Genomic DNA, 15,472 nt, shown 5'->3' with positions numbered 1-15,472 from the left:
CAACTCATTCATTCCTGGCTTATGTATGTGTTTTTTAAGATGTTTGTGTAAGATTTTTGTTTTCCCCTAAACATCACAAATACTTCAGTCTTTTTCCAGTAATATCTTTTGAATCTTTACATTCACTATTCTAATACTGAAATAGAGGTATAATATTTATTTAGCAATAGCAATGTGCCTTTTGTTTTTTCTTAAATGTGGAGACTGTGATTAACGAAGCAGAATTTCTTCTCTTTGGGCATTTCTTTTTCAGTCAAGGGAGAAACATTTTTCAGGCCCTTAAAATATTTTTGCTAGCATCAAGGTTTGGGGATTTCTTCAGCCTTTCTGAGAACAATTATCTAAGCTAATATTTTTAAGCTAGACCTCATTGGTTTTACCAAAGTCTGGTAGGCCAATCAAGTCTATAGTTTAGAGATGTTACGAAGTCTTTGATACTTGTGGTTTGAATAGGTATGATCCCCATAGACTCGTGTTTGAATGTTTGGCCCATAATGAGTGGCACTATCAGGAGAGGTGGCCTTGATGGAGTAGGTGTGGCCTTGTTAGATGAAGTGTGTCACTGTGGTATTGGGCTTTGTGTTCTCATTTGCTCAACCTGTGTCCACTATGGCATACAGTTTTCTGCTGCCTGCAGATCAAGATATATTTACTCTCAGCACCTTATCTTCCTGCACACTGCCATGTATTCCACCATGACAATGATCGACTAAACCTCTGAAACTGTAAGGCAGCCCCAATGAAATGTTTCCCTTTGTAAGAGTAGCTATGGTCATGGTATCTCTTCACAACAATAAAATCCCTAACCAACAAAGCACTCTTATGGATTTTTGAGACAGGGCTTCACTATGTAACTCAGACTGATCTAACCTTGTAGTCGTCTTGTCTAAGTCTCCAAGTGCTGGGATTACAAGCATATGCCACCATTATTGGTTAGGCATTGATACTTTTTAAACTCTGTAAGTCATTTCACTATTTAGAGTTCAGAGTCAGTACCCTAAACATGTTTTTTTTTTTTTTACAAAACTTTGAATGTTGAAATGATGACCCACTATCGATACTTGCACTATAAGGAAATGCCCAATTTCAATGCCATTTAACACACATTCTCCACAGATAGTTTGATTGATGTGGTAGTGCCTGAAGCAATTTTTTGTTTGTTTTCTTTTTCAATGAATGTTTAGTCCTACTCTGCTAAGTGTAAAAATAGATATAATACAGGCAATAGATTCTTGATGTTTAATGACTATTTTGATTTCTCAATGTGATTGTATATTATTGATATGAATAGTGACAATGTCCCCTTTAACATTACTATATTCCATCTTGAATTTGAACAAAAAAAATGATAAATATACCTTCAGTGTGGGGATCACAGACCCTGGCCAGAAACCCACCCCTCCATCAGCCTGGGAGCAGGCAGCTGCAAGATAATGTTTACTGAAAACAATTCAGTGCTATAAAGCTCTTGATAGGGCTCAGATAAGGGCTCCTCACTGAAACACCATGACTTTGATCCCCCCTATGGCTAGATGCTTCTTCCTGCTCCCTGCCGTTTCTCCCGATTCTGGGGCTGGAGATTAAACCACCAGCCAGGAGGGTGAGAAGTCTGGAAAGAATTGTATGTAGATGGATGGCAGAAGTCCTTAAAAAGGGAAGTGCTTCTTCTTGGGGGGTGCTCCTCCTAATCTGACTTGGGAAGCATAAAGTTTTCTTAAAAGCAACCGACCAGTCTCTGTGTCATCTATCCCGACCACCTCACTACATTCTCGGATGCAGGCTGCACAGCAGGTGCGACACTTCAACTCAGAAAATATACCTATAAATTAATTAGATGAAATAGAAATTATTTGCATACTAAAACTTTTCCAGATTGAAAGTATGTTGCTACTTACTAGCTAATAATCTCAGACAACTTACTGACTTCCTCAAGTCTCAGTCCCCTTGAATCAATAAAGATTATAATAGAGACACTCTTAAGACTATTATCAAAGTGTTTTACAGTAACATAGACTAAGGAATTTAAATTGTTAGCGATTATTACCAGAATTAAACATTAGAAAATATCCAATATCTACAGCTGTTCAGTTACTTTGGCTTAACATGAATCAAAACAAAATTATGAATAATTGTTACAATTTGACTTTTTAAGTGACAGCACTAAGATTCTGATTATGCATTTTGATTGGATAATTTTGACTGGTAGGTCAAAAAATATAACAAGGAATGGAAAGAGTGGATTCCCCACCCCCACCCCCTTTGGTTGGATCTTATAACCAATGAACTCTTCTGCTTTTTTGACCTTTTTTATTTAAATTAAAAACAATCTTATTTTACATAGCAATCCCAGTTCCCTCTCCCACCCATCCTCCCATGCCTCTCCCACTCATCCTCCCATGCCTTGCACCAACCCCCAATCCCACCCCTCCATCCATTCCCCAAGGAAGGTGAGGCCTCCTATGAGTCTGATATCAAAGTCTGACACATCGTTTGGGGCAGGGCCTAGGCCCTCCCCCATGTTTCTAGGCTGAGAGAGTATCTATCCCTCTATAGGGAATGTGTTCCCAAAGCCCATTTGTGCACTAGCGATAAATACTGGTTCCACTGCCAGAGGTCCCATAAACTACCCAGGCCTCCCAACTGACACCCACATTCAGGAGGCCTGGTTTGGTCCTATGCTGGTTCCCCAGCTGTCAGACTGGGGTCCCTTGTGCTTTCACTTGCTCATGTTAGTTCTTTCTGTGGGTTTCCCCAGCATGATCTTGACCCTTTTGCTCATCACTTCTCCCTCTCTACAGCTGGATTACAGGAGTTCAGCTCAGTGCTTGGCTGTGATTCTCTGCTTCTGCTTCCATCAGCTACAGGATGAAGGCTCTGGGGTGGCATTTAAGGTGGTCATCAATCTCATTATAGGGGAAGGGCATTTAAAGTAACCTCTCCACTATTGCTTAGATTCTTAGTTGGGGTCATCCTTATGGATCCCTGGACATTTCCCTAGTGCCAGGTTTCTCTTTAAGCCTATAATATCTCTCTCTATTAAGACATCTCTTTTCTTGCTCTCCTCTGTTCTTCCCCCAACTCAATTGCATATAGATCCATATCTATCCCCATGCACAAAACTTAAGTCCAAATGGATCAAAGACCTCAACACAAATTCAGCCACACTGAGCCTCTTAGAAGAGAACAAATTGGTATAGGAGACCGCTTCCTGAACATAACACCAGTAGCACAGATACTGAGATCAACAATTAATAAATGGGACCTCCTAAAACTGAGAAGCTTCTGCAAGGCAAAGGACACAGTCAACAAGACAAAATAGCAGCCCACAGAATGGGAAAAGATCTTCACCAACCCTTCGTCTGACAGAGGGCTAATCTCCAAAATATGCAAAGAACTCAAAAAGCTAGTCACCAAAACATGAAATAATCTAATTAAAAAGTAGGGTATGGAACTAAATAGAGAATTCTCAATAGAGGAATCTAAAATGGTTGAAAGACACTTATGAAATTTCTCAACATCATTAGCCATCAGGGAAATGCAAATCAAAACAACTCTGAGATACCATGTTACTCCTGTGAGAATGGCTAAAATCAAAAACACCAAAGACAGTTTATGCTGGAGAGGATGTGGAGAAAGAGGAACACTCCTCCATTGCTGGTGGGAGTGCAAACTCGTATGGTCACTTTGGAAATCAGTGTGGTGGTTTCTCAGGAAAATGGAAATCAGTCTACTTCAAGATTCAGTAGTTCCACTCTTAGGCATATACCCAAAGGATGCACATTCATATCACAAAGACATCTGTTCAGCTATGTTCATAGCAGCATTATTTGTAATAGCCAGAACCTAGAAGCAACTTAGATGCCTCTCCAGAATGGATATTTTCAAAACAGTATCCTGGAGTCAGAAAGCAGATGAGGTTTTATGTGCAGTTACAGTCTAGCACAGCTACAGCATGAATGGATTTCATGGGCACAGGTTAACCTGTAGAATTTAAAATTAGTTGCAGATAGAAATTCCTTTTTATTTATATTTGCTTTCTCTGGACCTAAGAATCAAAATCAAACTTCCAGGGATCAAGTAGAGTTATATTGAATATATGCTTTAAAAAGATAATGTGTGCAACACTCTAAAAAAGAAACACAGAAAAACATAGGTTCCATCAGATCAAATGATGTCTGATTACCTTTTACAGCTTTTTTTTTTTATTTTAAATAGCTTGTTTTACATGTCAATCCCAGTTCCCTCTCCCTCCCCTCCTCCCGCACTCCCCTTCCACCCTCCCTCCCACCCTATTGCCAAATCCTTCCACATAGGGGATGTCTAGAGTCTATCATTTTACTCTTGGTAGGGTCAAGGCACTCCCCTAAGAGTCCAGGCTGAGAGAGCATCTCTCTTTGTGCTATAGGCACATGAAGACAGATTGTATACCAGGGATAGACACTGATCCACAGCTCAGAGCCCCATAGGTTGTCCAGGCCTTCTCACTGACACTCACATTTGGGGGGGTCCAGATCAGTCCCATTCTGGCCTCCCCACTGTCGGTCTGGGGTCCAAGAGCACTCCCCTGTTCAGATCAGCTGCCTCTGCTGGTTTTGTCAGCCCATTCTTTGCCAATTTGCTCATCATTCCTCTCTCTCTGTCACTGGGTTCCTTGGGTTCAGTTCAGTGCTTAGTTGTGTGTTTGCCTCTGCTTCCATCAGTCCCAGGATTTGATCCTAGAAGTAATTGCCACCAGTTGTAGAGATGGAGGAGTGATGAGCAAAGGAGTCAAGACTATTCTGGGAAAACCCACAGAAACATGATCTGTGCAAGTGGGAGTACAGGGGCCCCAGTCTGACAGCTGGAGAACCAGCATAGGACCGATGGCCAAGTCTGAATACCTCCTGCCAATAGAGACTTAATGCAAATGAGACTTTTGTTACACTAGCATTTTCTTCCTACAGGATCCCATGAGGTTGTCATCATTCCATTTCAACAGGAAGTAATTTTGAGAATACTATGCCCCCTTCCCCTACTGATATTGCAGGATAGTTTATGCCTGATAGCGTTAGTTTTCAATTATTTAGGGGTGGGATTGGAAGGAGGTGTTCAGACTCGGGCATCTCTTTCAGATAAGTTTAGGGTTTAGATGGGATAGATATACTTAGGACAGGATATAAGTAGATTATAATTTGCTTATCATCTTCTATATACATATGCTGTATTTATTTAGACTAAAAGGGGAATTGTAGGGGATATCTCACGTACCTGAGGTACTGGCCATGCCCATTTGGGGAGTGGACAGAGGGACGTGGGAAAGGTGAGATATAAGGGGCAAAAAAAAGGTAAAGCTGTCGCTTGGATCCTGGCCGAGGCTCGGAGACCATAGAGCACTGATCCGGCTTCTAATGTAAGTTACTGCTCTCTCTAAATAAATATCTTAGACCCCCCCCTTTCCCAATATTCTTTGCATGGATTTCAGTCTGAGGTTCGGTTGATCACTCCTTCAGTCTGAGCACTGGTAGAGGTGAGAACTCTAGTGGCTGGCTGCTTTGCTCCTCTGATCTTCAGCTTTAAGCCCAATATCCATCTCTGAGTTTTTATTAATTGTGTTACATGGTTATATTGTCCTTCTATTCCTATTATTCTTAGGTTTGATCATTTCACAGTGTCCCAGATTTCCTGGATATTTTGTGTCAGGAACTCTTTAGATTGAACATTTTCACAGATGTATCTACTTATTCTATAGTACCTTCAACATCTAAGATTCTTTCTTCCATCTGTTGTGTTCTGTTAGTGATACTTGCATCTGTGGTTCCAGTTCACTTACCTAATTTTTCATTTTCAGAATTTCCTCTATTTATGTTTTCTTTATTGCCTCTATTTTCATTTTCAGGTCTTGAATAGCTTTACTTTTTTCCTTCAACTGTTTGTTTTTATATGGCTTTCTTTAAGGGATTTATTACTTCCTCTTTAAAGACCTCAATCATCTTCATAAAGTTGGTTTTAAGGATGTTCAGGGGTTGTTATAGTAAAATACCTGTGTTCTGGTATTACTTGGCTACAGTTGATTGTGTTTTAATGCTGTCCTCGACGCATCTGAGTTTGGGGTAATTGTAGGTCTAGGTACCAATTTCTGAATTTGTCTTTGTTGGATGAGTGTTTCATTCCTTGGTTTCTTTTTCCTCGCTGGTCTTCTGCTCTGTGTGTCCTGGGCTTCTTGCAGTCTGTGTGGTCCCTGGTAAGCAGGGATTCTCTGCCCTAGATGGAGGCTAGGACAAGACAACTACGTAGGCACCATGGAAATGTACTTCCCCCAGTCCTTGTGGTCTTTGGTAGAACAGGGAGTATCCCCCAGAGTTAGAGGCTAGAACAAGGCAATTAGGAGGATAAAGGACAGGGTATGGTGGGGGGGAGGATGTAAGAAAGTGAAAGAGTGGGAGAATTTGGCATTTGAGCAGTCTGTCTAAACTGCTCCCATTCTGTTTGGTCTTTGGTGGGTTAGGAATGTCTGCTTCAATTGAAGAACAAAAAGTAGCAAGGCATGGGGCTGGGTATAGGGGGTGGGGAGGCTAAAACATTGAGAGAATGGCAAGTGTGGCAGGTGAGCAGCGTACTTGGATTTCTCCCAGTCTGTGTGGTCTCTGTAGAGTGGGGCATCTCCACTCCAGTTTGGGGCTGGACTTTTGGTGGTCAGGTTGGTCTCTGGTAGAACAGGGTGTCTCCTCCCCATTTGGGGCAAGAATATGGTGACAATGAATGTGGGAGATTTGGGATAGGGTGAGCAGAGGGTGATAGAGTGGGGGAGTGTGGCAGGTGGGAGTTTACTTGGACTTTTCCCTGTCTGTGTGGTCTCTATGTGCATTTTTTATTTAAATTTTCTTTTGTTTAAGTTAGAAACAAGCTTGTTTCACATGTCAATCCAAGTTCCCGCTCCCTCTCTCTCCCCTCCTGCCCTGTCCTCCCCACCAGGTCCCCCAGGCCCAACCCAATCTCCACTCCGATCCCCAGGGAGAGTGATGCCCTCCATGGTGGATCTCCAGTGACTGTCATTTCATCCAGGGCAGGGCCTAGGCCCTCCCCCAATGGTCCCAGCTGAGAGAGCATCCCACATTATGACATGGACACTCTATTTGTACACCAGGGATAAATACTACCCAAGGCCCCATAGATTACCTAGGCTTTCTCACTGACACCCACATTCAGAGGGTCTGGGCCAGTCCCATGCTTTCCACACAACCATCAATCTGGGGTCCAAGAGCTCCCCCTTGTTCAGGTCAAATGTTTCTGTGGGCTAAACCAGCCCAGTCTTAACTCCTTTGCCCATCAGTTCTTCCTTTCTGACACTGGATTCCAGGAGTTCAGTTCAGTGTTTGTCTGTGGGTATCTGCCTCTGCTTTCATCTGTCTCTGAATGAAGGTTCTGTTTCCCAGACTGTCTGGCAGTGGGACTGTATGCTGACACTCCCCTGATTCATGTCTAAAATCCATAAACATACCATGTTTCTCTTTTTGTGACTGGGTTACCTCACTCAGGTTGGTTTCTTCTAGTGCCATCCATTTGCTTGCAAATTTCAAGATTCCATTGTTATTTTCAGCTGAATAGTACTCCATAGTATAAATGTACCACATTTTCTCTATTCACTCTTCCATTGAGGGGCATCTAGGTTGCTTCCAGGTTCTGGATATTACAAATAATATTACTATGAACATAGTGGAACAGACATCCTGGCTATATGAATGTGCATCTTTTGGGTTTTGCCTAAGAGTGGAATTACTGGGTCCAGTGGTAGACTGATTCCCATTTTCCTGAGGAATCTCCATAATGATTTCCATAGTGGATGTACAAGTCAGCACTCCCACCAGAAGTGGAGGAGTGTCCCCCTTTTTCCACATCCTTTGCAGCATAAATTGTCATTGGAGTTTTTGATTTTAGCCATTCTGACAGGAGTGAGATGGTATCTCAGAATTGTTTGATTTGCATTTCCCTAATGGCTACGGATGTTGAGCACTTTCTTAAGTGTCTCTCAGCCACTTTAGAGTCCTCTACTGAGAATTCTCTATATAGTTCTGTACCCCACTTTTTGATTGGATCCTTTGGTGCTTTGGAGACTTGCTTCTTGAGTCCTTTGTATATTTTGGAGATCATCCCTCTGTCAGATATAGGGTTAGTGAATATCTTTTCCCAATCTGTGGACTGCCTTTTTGTCTTGCTGACTGTGTCCTTTGCCTTACAGAAGCTTCTCAGTTTCAGGAGGTCCCATTTATTAATTGTTGATCTCACTGTCTGTGCTACTGGTGTTATGTTCAGGAAGCAGTCTCCTGTACCAATTTGTTCAAGGGTACCTCCCACTTTCTCTTCTAACAGGTTCAGTGTGGCTGGATTTATGTTGAGGTCTTTGATCCTTTTGGATTTAAGTTTTGTGCATGGCGATAGATATGGATCTATCTGCAGTCTTCTACATGTCAGCCTCCAGTTATTCCAGCAACATTTGTTGATGATGCTTTCTTTTTTCCATTGTATAATTTTAGCTTCTTTGTCAAATATCAGGTGTTCATACGTGTAAGGGTTAATGTCGGGGTGTTCAATTAGATTCCATTGGTCTGTCTATTTTTGTGGCAATACCAAGCTGTTTTCAGGACTATAGCTCTGTGATAGAACTTGAAGTCAGGAGATCAAGAGGATACAAATTGGAAAATAAGAGGTCAAACTTTCACTATTTGCAGATGATATGATAGTTTACATAAGTGACCAAAAAAACTCCTGTAGCTAATAAATACTTTCAGCAAAGCAGCAGAATACAAGAACAACTAAAAAAAACCAGTAGCCTACTATACATACATGATAAAAGGGCTAAGAAAGAAATCAGAGAAACATTCCCCTTTACAATAGCCACAAATAAGGTAAAATACTGTGGGGTAATGCTAACCATTCAAGTGAAAGACCTGTATGGCAAGAACTTTGAGTCTTTAAAGAAAGAAATTAAAGAAGACACCAGAAGATGGAAATATCTCCCGTGCTCTTGGATAGATAGTATCAACATAGTAAAAATGGCAATCTTACCAAAAGCAATATACAGATTTAACACAATCCCCATTAAAATCCCAGCACAATTCTTCACAGACCTTGAATGAACAATAATCAACTTTATATGGAAAGTCAAAAAACCCAGGGTAGCCAAAACAACCTTGTTCAACAAGGCAAAATCCGGAAGCATTACTATATGCGATTTTAAAGAAAGCTATCAGTTAAGAACAAGCTCATTGGCAAAGAGACAACAGTGCCATCTACAGGCCTCTGATAAGTGTTTCATGCACAATTTACTTTGTTCAATATTTATGGATTTGTAAGGGAAAACAAAAAGTAAAATTAATTAGTCAAAATTTAACAAGAGTAAATTTGCAAGTACATTCCTTTGTTAGGTAATTTTTGACCACTGAACTAGTACCTGCTATCATGTCCATATTTATAAGCAAAATATTAGCCATAACATACAGATTGTAGAATCAACATGGAATGGGCATAAATGTCAGAATCAAATAGAAGTAGATTAAAATTGAGGCATCACTAACCAATCATGTAACGCTATAAATTAATGTATCAACTAGGAATAGTAGCATTGTCTATAATCTCAACAATCAGGAGGTAGAATCAAAAGAATAGCCACAAGTTTAAGACCAACTCAGGAAGCAGAGGCTGAGTAAGATATACTTACCTACTACATATAGTGGACAGTGGTTTTATTCAGATACTTTTCTACAAAGTGTTCAGGAAAATCTGTCATGAGGGAGCTATCTGGAATGCTATCTGGAAAGCAAACTTAAGTACAGAAGTATTGGTAAATGCAAGACAAAGCCTTGACCTCCATACTAAACCAACTAAAACCTGTTTTATGCCTTAATTATACCATAATCATGAACAGTACTGACTGAGCTAGAAAATATGTAATAAATACATATTTTCTATAAGATAATGGAAATAAAAATTGACAATCATTTTACCTCTTGTCTCCAAAGAGTTCTGAATCAAGTAAATTAGTTTTTGTTAGTATATATAATGTTGCTGCATCTTCTTCAAAACAATATTGTCCAATCCTTCCTATGTTACTGATCAGACTACTTTCTCCATTGGTGAGAAATCACCAGTGCTGTTTATTAGATCTCCTGTGTGTACCCCTAAAGATATCCCATGTCTGTATCCACTACTGTTGAAATTATTTACCCAATTGTACCACAAAGCTATAATAAAATTGGCATGATATATACACATAAATGGACATCCTTGGTACAGGAAGGTACTGTGTACATTACCAAAGAAGAAATGTAAATATCAAGCCAGGCACAATGGCATCCCACATGTAAAAAATCCCAATGCGAGCTATCCCTCTGGCAGCATCAGGTAAACAGGCCGGCTTCCCGGCCTGTGTTCCAGTGCCTGCAGATCGCCTGGGAACTGCACAGAGCTCCCAATCCCGGTGGGAGCCAAGCACCCCAGACTCCAGATCTTCTCTCCCACCAACGAGACCAGGAAACAAGAGGAGGCTGGGAGTACAGGGAAGAAGCTGTTCCTCCGGCAGCATCAAGTAAACAGGCCGGCTTCCCGGCCTGTGTTCCAGTGCCTGCAGATTGCCTGGGAACTGTACAGAGCTCCCAATCCCGGTGGGAGCCAAGCACCCCAGACTCCAGATCTTCTCTCCCACCAATGAGACCAGGAAACGAGAGGAGCCTGGGAGTCCAGGGAAGTAGCTATCCCTCCGGCAGCATCAGGTAAACAGGCCGGCTTCCTGCCCTGTGTTCCAGTGCCTGCAGATCGCCTGGGAACTGCAGAGAGCTCCCAATCCCGGCGGGAGCCAAGCACCCCAGACTCCAGATCTTCTCTCCCACCAATGAGACCAGGAAACCAGAGGAACCAGGGAGACCAGGGGAGTAGCTGTTCCGGATCAGGTACAACAGGACCCAGCATAGGATCCAGGGGACCAGGTAAGAGGCTAAGCGCCCCAGATTCCTGTTCTTCTTCTCCACCCACGGACCAGCATTTGGACAAGGAATAGAAGAACTACCAGATTATTGGACTTGCTAGCACCCACCAAAAGGGAACCCTGGTCCCCAGACCAGTAAGGGGTTCTTTCTGCACCCACTAGAAGAAGAGATGGGAAAGAGACAATACAAAAACACAGTCAGCAACAGAAAAACAAATATGACACTGCCAGATTCTAGAGACTCCACACGAGCAAGACCCCAACATTCCAATGCGAACGAAGCAGAAGAGAACGACCTTAAAAGCACTTTCATGAAAATGATAGAGGCCCTAAAAGAGGATATGGGAAAATCCCTCAAAGAAATGGAAGAAAAAACAAACCAAAAAATGCAAGAATTGGATGAAAAAACAAACCAAAAAAGGCAGGAAATGGAAGAAGAAATGAAGCAAAAAATGCAAGAAATGGAAGAAAAAACAAAGCAAAAAATGCAAGAATTGGAAGAAGAAACATACCAAAAAAGGCAGGAAATGTAAGAAGAAACAAAGCAAAAAATGCAAGAAATGGTAGAAAAAACAAAGCAAAAAATGAAAAAAATGGAAGAAGAAACAAACCAAAAAAGGCAGGAAATGGAAGAAGAAACAAAGCACAAAATGTGAGACATGGAACAAAAAGCAAACCAAAAAATGCAAGAAATGGAAGAAAGAACAAACCAAAAAATTCATAAAAGGCAACAAACGGACGAACAGATAAACAGAAAATTGCAAGAAGCAATGCAAACACTGCAAGGGTTGAAAACTGATATAGAGACATTAAAAAAAACACAGTCTGAAGAAAGGCAGAAAATAGAAAAGCTGGACAGTCAGGCACTACCAATACAAGCATTACCAACAGAATAGAAGAGATGGAAGAGAGAATCTCAAGTGTTGAAGATACACTAGGAGAAATGGATTTATCAACCAAAGAAAACCTTAAATCCAACAAATCCTTAACACAAAACATCCAGGAAATATGGGACACCATGAAAAGACCAAACCTAAGAATAATAGGTATAGAAGAAGGAGAAGAAATCCACCTCAAAGGGGCAGAAGGCATATTCAACAAAATCATAGAAGAAAACTTTCCCAACCTTAAGAAAGACATGCCAATGAAGGTACAAGAAGCCTACAGAACACCAAATAGAGTGGACCACAAAAAAAAAATCCCCTCGCCACATAGTAATCAAGACCCCAAACATACAGAATAAAGAAAGAATATTAAGAGCAGCTAAGGAAAAAGGTCAAGTAACATATAAAGGCAGAACTATCAGAATTACACCTGATTTCTCCATGGAAACTCTGAAAGCCAGAAGGTCCTGGATAGATATTCTACCTACACTAAGAGACCATGGATGCCAGCCCAGACTACTATACCCAGCAAAGCTCTCAATCACTATAGACGGAGAAAACAAGATATTCCATGACAAAACTAGATTCAAGCAATATGTGTCCACTAACCCAGCCCTACAGAAAATTTTGGAAGGAAAACCCCAACCCAAGGAAGCTAACTACAACCAGAAAAACATAAGCATTAGACAATCCCTCTCTACCAACAGCCAAAAGAACAAAGGGGTGAAATTCCACACATAATTCCACCAACAACAACCATCGCAAATCGAAGAAGGATGAGCAATCAATGGTCATTAATATCCCTCAATATTAACGGCCTTAACTCACCCATAAAAAGACACAGACTAGCAGAATGGATTCGAAGACAGAACCCTTCCTTCTGCTGCATACAAGAAACACACCTCACCCTCAAAGACAGACATTACCTGAGAGTTAAAGGTTGGGAAAAAATTTTCAATCAAATGGACCCAAGAAACAAGCAGGGGTAGCAATCCTAATATCTAACAAACTAGACTTTAAAATAAAATCAATCAAAAGAGATGAAGGAGGTCATTACATACTCATCACAGGTGAAACCCACCAAGATGAAGTGTCTATCCTGAACATCTATGCCCCCAATACAAAGGCATCCACATTCGTTAAAGAAACATTATTAGAACTTAAATCTCATCTAAAGCCCCACACAGTTATAGTGGGAGATTTCAACACACCACTCTCACCACTAGACAGGAATACCAGACAGAAACTCAACAAAGAAGCAAAGGGTCTAATAGAAGTAATGACCCAACTGGGATTAACAGATATCTATAGAACATTTCATCCACATAAAAAAGAATATAGCTTCTTCTCACCACCACATGGAACCTTCTCAAAAATCGACCACATACTTGGCAACATATCAAACCTCAGCAGCTACAAAAAATTGGAATAACTCCATGCATCTTATCAGACCACCATGCCTTAAAATTAGAATTCAACAACAACACAAATTGCAGAAAACCTACAAACTCATGGAAATTGAATAATGCTCAACTGCACCATACCTGGGTCAAAGAGGAAATAAAAAAAGAAATTAAAGACTTCCTCGAATTCAATGAGAATGAAGACACAACATACCCAAACCTATGGGGCACTTTGAAAGCAGTGCTACGGGGGAAGTTCATAGCACTAAGTGCTCACATGAAGAAACAGGAGAACGGTTATACCAGAGAATTAACATCACAGCTAAAAGCTCTAGAACACAAAGAAGCAAACTCCCCCAGGAGGAGTAGACGCCCGGAAATAATCAAATTGAGGGCTGAAATCAATAAAGTAGAAACCAGGAAAACAATACAAAGAATCAATGCAACGAAGAGTTGGTTCTTTCAGAAAATCAACAAGATAGACAAACCTTTGTCCAAACTTACCAAACAGCAGAGAGTGAACACACAAATTAACAAAATCAGAAATGAAAAGGGGGACATAACAACAGACTCTGAGGAAATCCAGAGAATCATTAGGTCATGCTTTGAAAACCTGTACTCCACAAAATTCGAAAATTTAAAGGAAATGGATGACTTCCTGGACAGCTATCATTTGCCAAAACTAAATCAAGAACAGATAAGCAATTTAAATAGACCTATAACCCCTATGGAAATAGAAGCTGTCATCAAAAGTCTCCCAACCAAAAAAAGTCCAGGTCCAGATGGCCTCAGTGCAGAATTTTACCACAAATTCAAAGAACAGCTTATACCAATTCTTCTCAAAGTGTTCCACACAATAGAAGCAGAAGGGTCTTTGCCAAACTCTTTCTATGAGGCTTCAATAACCTTGATCCCCAAGCCACACAAAGATACAACTAAGAAAGAGAACTTCAGACCAATATCCCTCATGAACATTGATGCAAAAATACTCAATAAAATACTGGCAAATCGGATCCAAGAACACATCAAAACAATCATTCACCACGATCAAGTAGGTTTCATCCCAGGGATGCAGGGATGGTTCAACACACGAAAATCCATCAACGTAATCCACCATATAAACAAGCTGAAAAACAAAAATCACATGATCATCTCACTAGATGCTGAAAAAGCCTTTGACAAAATCCAACACCCCTTCATGATAAAGGTCTTGGAGAGATCTGGGATAACAGGGACATACTTAAACATAATAAAAGCTATATACAGTAAACCAACAGCCAACATCAAACTAAACGGACAGAAACTCAATGCAATTCCTCTAAAATCAGGAACAAAACAAGGCTGTCCACTCTCTCCATACCTTTTCAACATGGTACTTGAAGTTCTAGCTATTGCCATACGACAACAAAGGGGATCAAGGGGATACAAATTGGGAAGGAAGAGGTCAAACTTTCACTGTTTGCAGACGATATGATAGTTTACATCAATGACCCAAAGAACTCTACCAGGGAACTCTTACAGCTGATTAACACCTTCAGCAAAGTGGCAGGCTACAAGATCAACTCAAGAAAATCAGTAGCCCTACTATATACAGATGATAAAAGGGCTGAAAGAGGAATCAGAGAAACATCACCCTTTACAATTGCCACAAACAACATAAAATACCTTGGGGTAATGCTAACCAAACAAGTGAAAGACCTGTATCGTAAGAACTTTGAATCTTTAAAGAAAGAAATTAAAGAAACCCTCAGAAAATGGAAAGATCTCCCATGCTCTTGGATAGGTAGGATCAATGTAGTAAAAATGGCAATCCTGCCAAAAGCAATCTACAGATTCAATGCAATCCCCATTAAAATCCCAGCACAATTCTTCACAGACCTTGAAAGAACAATAATCAATTTTGTATGGAAAAACAAAAGACCCAGGATAGCCAAAACAACCCTGTTCAACAAGGCAACGTCCGGAGGCATCACCATCCCTGACCTCAAGCTCTATTATAGAGCTATAGTCCTGAAAACAGCTTGGTATTGGCACAAAAATAGACAGGTAGACCAATGGAATCGAATTGAAAATCCGGGTATTAACCCACACACGTACGAACATCTGATCTTTGACAAAGAAGCTAAAAATATACAATGGAATAAAGAAAGCATCTTCAACAAATGGTGCTGGCATAATTGGAGACTGGCATGTAGAAGAATGCGGATCGATCCATGTTTATCGCCATG

Source organism: Mesocricetus auratus, unplaced genomic scaffold (genome assembly GCF_017639785.1).
Source record: "Mesocricetus auratus isolate SY011 unplaced genomic scaffold, BCM_Maur_2.0 Super-Scaffold_100009, whole genome shotgun sequence".
Classification (NCBI taxonomy): domain Eukaryota; kingdom Metazoa; phylum Chordata; class Mammalia; order Rodentia; family Cricetidae; genus Mesocricetus; species Mesocricetus auratus.
Note: the sequence above shows the minus strand (reverse complement) of the source record.